Source organism: Phalangium opilio, unplaced genomic scaffold (assembly GCF_054372755.1).
Source record: "Phalangium opilio isolate 3A_F unplaced genomic scaffold, DU_Popi_V2 ptg000094l_1, whole genome shotgun sequence".
Classification (NCBI taxonomy): domain Eukaryota; kingdom Metazoa; phylum Arthropoda; class Arachnida; order Opiliones; family Phalangiidae; genus Phalangium; species Phalangium opilio.
Genome location: NW_028324199.1, coordinates 5681979 through 5688038, shown reverse-complemented (window position 1 = coordinate 5688038; position 6060 = coordinate 5681979). Strand labels below are relative to the sequence as shown.

Genomic DNA, 6060 nt, shown 5'->3' with positions numbered 1-6060 from the left:
CTAGTTGTTATATAGTACGAGGCAAGTTGTTATATAGTACGAGGCTAGTTGTTATATAGTACGAGGCTAGTTGTTATATAGTACGAGGCAAGTTGTTATATAGTACGAGGCAAGTTGTTATATAGTACGAGGCAAGTTGTTATATAGTACGAGGCAAGTTGTTATATAGTACGAGGCTAGTTGTTATATAGTACGAGGCTAGTTGTTATATAGTACGAGGCTAGTTGTTATATAGTACGAGGCAAGTTGTTATATAGTACGAGGCAAGTTGTTATATAGTACGAGGCAAGTTGTTATATAGTACGAGGCAAGTCGTTATATAGTACGAGGCTAGTTGTTATATAGTACGAGGCTAGTTGTTATATAGTACGAGGCAAGTTGTTATATAGTACGAGGCTAGTTGTTATATAGTACGAGGCTAGTTGTTATATAGTACGAGGCAAGTTGCTATATAGTACGAGGCAAGTTGTTATATTGTACGAGGCAAGTTGTTATATAGTACGAGGCTAGTTGTTATATAGTACGAGGCTAGTTGTTATATAGTACGAGGCAAGTTGTTATATAGTACGAGGCAAGTTGTTATATAGTACGAGGCTAGTTGTTATATAGTACGAGGCAAGTTGTTATATAGTACGAGGCAAGTTGTTATATAGTACGAGGCTAGTTGTTATATAGTACGAGGCAAGTTGTTATATAGTACGAGGCAAGTTGTTATATAGTACGAGGCTAGTTGTTATATAGTACGAGGCTAGTTGTTATATAGTACGAGGCAAGTTGTTATATAGTACGAGGGAAGTTGTTATATAGTACGAGGCTAGTTGTTATATAGTACGAGGCAAGTTGTTATATAGTACGAGGCTAGTTGTTATATAGTACGAGGCAAGTTGTTATATAGTACGAGGCAAGTTGTTATATAGTACGAGGCAAGTTGTTATATAGTACGAGGCAAGTTGCTATATAGTACGAGGCAAGTTGTTATATAGTACGAGGCTAGTTGTTATATAGTACGAGGCAAGTTGTTATATAGTACGAGGCTAGTTGTTATATAGTACGAGGCAAGTTGTTATATAGTACGAGGCTAGTTGTTATATAGTACGAGGCAAGTTGTTATATAGTACGAGGCTAGTTGTTATATAGTACGAGGCTAGTTGTTATATAGTACGAGGCTAGTTGTTATATAGTACGAGGCTAGTTGTTATATAGTACGAGGCTAGTTGTTATATAGTACGAGGCTAGTTGTTATATAGTACGAGGCTAGTTGTTATATAGTACGAGGCTAGTTGTTATATAGTACGAGGCTAGTTGTTATATAGTACGAGGCAAATTGTTATATAGTACGAGGCTAGTTGTTATATATAGTACGAGGCTAGTTGTTATATATAGTACGAGGCAAGTTGTTATATAGTACGAGGCAAGTTGTTATATAGTACGAGGCAAGTTGTTATATAGTACGAGGCAAGTTGTTATATAGTACGAGGCAAGTTGTTATATAGTACGAGGCTAGTTGTTATATAGTACTAGGCAATTTTTTATATACTACGAGGCAAGTTGTTATATACGTGGACTTAGATTTACTTTTTCGAAAAATTGGGAGAGGTGAAGACAGTAATGGCATCACTATATATATGAAAATAGCTACGCTAAGGAAAGAAATGTCATTACCCTCGTGAGCTTGGACGGGGCAAAAAACGAGCGAAGCCGGTTTTAGGGGGACGAGAAGCAGCATTATATATTGGTGAATTTTCAGGGGTATTGTACCGCACCCCCCGATTGAGTGGTTTTCTATTGCACTTAGGCTGCGTTCAGTAACGCTCATTGTAGACCAAACGCGTTGAGCTCCGTTGATCAACGTGACGTCATGCTACTGAACGGTTTTTTGCGAACTTTGCGTTGTGTCGTCTGCTTACTGTTCATGGAAATGAATAAGCGAGGGCCTGCTAACCGAAATAAGAGAAAACTCTGACCAGTAACTTAGCCAAGGCTTAATCTTTAAAACCCAATAAGTTTTTAAGCTTCATAGATATAATCGAAAAAAATTCCATAAAATACTATCAGACATTATTCTTTCGCATTCAGTCGCTGCTACACCGACTTTATTAACATTTCCGAAATTATCCGTCAAATTAACCTCTCGAAATCCTTCAGGGAGATATGTTTCCGCCATTGCCACTACGTCACAAATTGCGTTGGTCAACGAAGTAATCGGCTCTTACAGCCGATGACTTCGATGCCTCTTCGCTTACAATAGTGACGTCAAACCGGAAGTTACGAAAATCGTTCAGTGGCGAATGCGCATTCAACGGAGCCTCCGTTGAGCGTTACTGAACGCGCCCTTAGTTTTATATGGAGGGGTAAAGTCTATACCGTTTGTAAAGAGGTCCAACGCCTATAGAGTGCTGTCAGAAGCCCCGGTTTGACGTCACCCACTATGTTCCCATAAAGAACAAGGCTCGTAATAGTAGCCACATCGTACCGTAATTAACAGGCATACAGAAAAAAGTTTGAGTGAATAGCCCCTCGATGCGCTACCTTTAACTGTTGTAAAATTATTACTTAAATTTTTTTACTTCTGTTATAATTATAATAGTGTGACACGAACGGTAAACGTGAGTGAGTATCCCCACGATGCGCATCCTTTAACAGTGGTAAAACGATATACCAGAAAACACCCATTAAAATAAGTACTGAAGATCAGAGTGAATAGCCCCTCGATGCCCTAACAAAAAATTATAACCCTTAATCCTTTACTTACGTTATAATTGTAATATCAGAGGCCCCAAGCTAGTACCTTCTTTTAAAACTCTTCTTGATTTTTGGAGAAATAGACGTAACTTCCAATAATAAACACCGCCTTAAAACTATTCTAAATATAACGTCGGTTTATACTTCCTTTTGCTTCTTAAAAATTCCCCTCGATTTCTTTGAATTTTGCAATAGGGGAGTGGGATCTTGGTGGGATAAAAAGCGTGAAACCCTTATTGTCGACGGGTGACAGGAATTTTAAAGGGAGTATTAAACCGTCCATTTAAATTAAGGCAATACCATAATCCCCCCTCTCTCTCTCTCTAGCTTTAAATATATCGAGCAAACGTAAAACACAATTCTCAATGTTTAACTTTACTAGTACAAATAAATCCAATTCTTAAACTTACTGTTATAATTCCCTTCATTTTAAAATACACGAACAAAAAATATCACCTCACCACAATTCTCTCCCATTCACTCTCCCTTCAATGACGATCGAAAATTTTTATACTGTCAAAGGCAGTTCTCTTTCACGACGCCGCCAACAACAGGCCAGGTCAAACTAAGACCCACATCGTAGATGTTCATCATACGATGTGGCTAAAAAACGGAAACAAGCATGGCCTCCCTTTGCTAAAGGCAGACTGGTGACGTTTAACCTTGGTTCTTACGTCACAACTGACAGCACTCTATAGTTGGCAGTCTAATATTCGAGCATACCTAGCTCTGTTGACTAGATGGTCTCTCTTTTTAAAGTTAGGGAAAACCAAGGATGTATGGAGTCAGGGGGTATGCAGATGGAGGGTGGTGAATTTAACTACTTGTTTTCATTTTTCCCTATAACTTCAAAGGGCCAATGGTTTATGGAATTGTTTGTTCAATGTTTTTGCGATAATAACAGCCTCGACGATACATTTATTCATACTGTATCTATTGAAAAATGAATACAAGCATTTTGACTTTTCTGTTATTCTCTATCGTTTCCTCTTGCCACTAGTCCCTACCACAAAAAATGGTATAGGGGTGGGGAAAGTAGAATAAGGCTTGGCGGGAGAGTTCCACGAGTGCTGTTTTTGTCACGTACGTAAAATCTTGAATTTTGCATTTTTTATCAGTTTTCGGTTATTGTTACCTCTCCATTTTTTAATATATTGCTCATATTCAGAAGACTAAGTTATATAATATTCTTCATAAAAAAATTTGATCTTAACTTAAACGATATAAAAAAGGTTTTTTCGTATTTAAATAAAACTACTGGGTCCCTAACCCTAATATCCACGCTAGCCTCTGTGCCGCGTTGAGCTCTGGGAAATTTCCCTTGTCATTTTTTACAACCTCTCAGACACGCCCTCTGTTCGTATAGGCTCCCTTGTGTTCGGGAAATTCAAAAGCCAAATAGAAACGCCCCTGATATCTGTAATTTTTTACAAATTTCCCGAATTGGCCATTTTTCGGAGAGAAAGTATGGTGAAATTATTCAATAAAAGCGGTGCACGTTGTTCGTCAATAAAAAGGAGCTTAGGAGGAATAAGTCAAGACTTCGTTGGCATTGGTATACATCGTAAACATAATATTGATGAATGATTTCATTAACCTCTCGAGTACCTAGTTCTCACTCACCTTCTGTTCACTAACTTTGAAATCATTCGGCAACGAGCATTTTCAACCAATAAATAACATAAAAAGTGCGCTTCAGCTAATCTACAATGCAAATAACTACTGGATACTGTTATTTTAGCGCATTTAATCATCAATATTTGACTTCATTTGTCTTTGAACCAAAATGGAAGTACTGAATTTACAACATTACCAAAAAATCGGTTGTAATATTATACGTTTATACGCATTCGCATTCATACATCTACGGTGTACATTACAAATTGAAAATGTTACGTGAGAAGTTATTAGAACATTTAAATTGACTCATGAAAAGGACGCGGGCTGGTTTTCAAAAATTGCAATAGGGGTTTTTACAGCGTATAAGTCGGTTGGTAGTTCTCCATCAAACGGTGTTGAAGGCTGAATGGAGAAACAAATCTTCCCTTCCCCTGAAAGATATTTGTTCAAGTGTTATAAGGATGTCTCGGGTGAAGTAGGCTTAGTTATTATTATTAACCTGGTTCTACGATGCAATGTTCAGAAGCGGTAGCGCATCTGGCCATAAAGACAATAACGGCGACAAGAAGAAAAGTTTCAGGACGCATATTTTGTCTTTGACTCTTAGTACAAGAAGATCATTAAATATCCCTTTTGCCAATGCAGAAGTACAATCAACTTACCATAATGGTCGAGAAAGCAAAGTTAAATGGTTCTCTTTCCAAGTTTCAGCTCATTTTCTAAAATACTTTTATCTTAACACTCAAAACAACCTCGAAAGAAGTTGATAAAGCTGTAGGAACGAAAGTGTATTTAGAAATAATTTTTTTTATCAAAAAAGTATTTTGTTTATTTGTGAAATACATTCCAAGATAAATACGGTCACACGGCAGTTATCGCTAGAATATTGGTATAAAAAGTTGTTGAAACAACTTTTCCATTCACAGAGACTCAATTCTTGGGTAAAGTTTTCAAACATTGCTGATAAGTTGTAAAAGATCGTTTTGTCAGTCACACACTCGAAGCGTTGGCCCCTATTAATAGAGTTCAGTCGCATAAAACTGATAGTATAAAATTAAAAAAAATATAGCAAGTTAATTTGAAATCTCTCATTACAGCTATGATTGTAAACAAAAAACTCGGATCGGTATCGGTTTCGGTTTCTGGTATAACAAGATGAATCGGAATTAATTGCAATGTCATCATAGTTTAATGGTAGGTGCGCTAGATTGGGTGTGAGTAAATGAAATTATTGGAACTAATTTTAAATTCAATAAAACGATGTTGAAAAAGGGTTTATTTCCAAAGCTAAACTTACACGTTTTATGCGGGCTTAATGGTTAAGGCTTCGCAGACCCAACATTGAGGTACTGAACCTAACCACTCCTTAACCCTTCTCCAGCACGTCTACGAAGTTGGGTTAAATTTGAATTGTGGCTGTGCATGACGAAGAAACCTAGAAACAATCCAACTTTCGTTGTCCCTTTACTTTTATCACTATATATTGATTTTTATTCAGGGTCCTAGTCTAGGTTAGGGTCGCTGCGTCTAGGCCAATATCTGTAGAAACTCATTTAATTTGGCCGGCGGCTACCATTTCCCGCGAGAACTATAATAAAGGTAAGGCCCTCTGCATTTGCTCCCATTGTAAAACGTCATCCTCACAGTCGAGTGAAGATTTCCACATTTTCTCAGTCTACTACTGTTATTTTCCCACGA

The 6060-nt window shown here is 37.4% G+C and overlaps 1 long non-coding RNA gene across 1 annotated transcript; it reads right to left on the bottom strand.

The window, feature by feature from the left end:
• Nucleotides 1–4469: 4469 nt before the first annotated feature.
• On the bottom strand, nucleotides 4470–5168 carry LOC149639903 (uncharacterized). Its single transcript, XR_016372342.1, has 3 exons — nucleotides 5025–5168; nucleotides 4862–4964; nucleotides 4470–4793 (listed from the first exon to the last, which is right to left on the bottom strand). It is a non-coding gene; the product is annotated as an uncharacterized LOC149639903 (long non-coding RNA).
• Nucleotides 5169–6060: the final 892 nt, after the last annotated feature.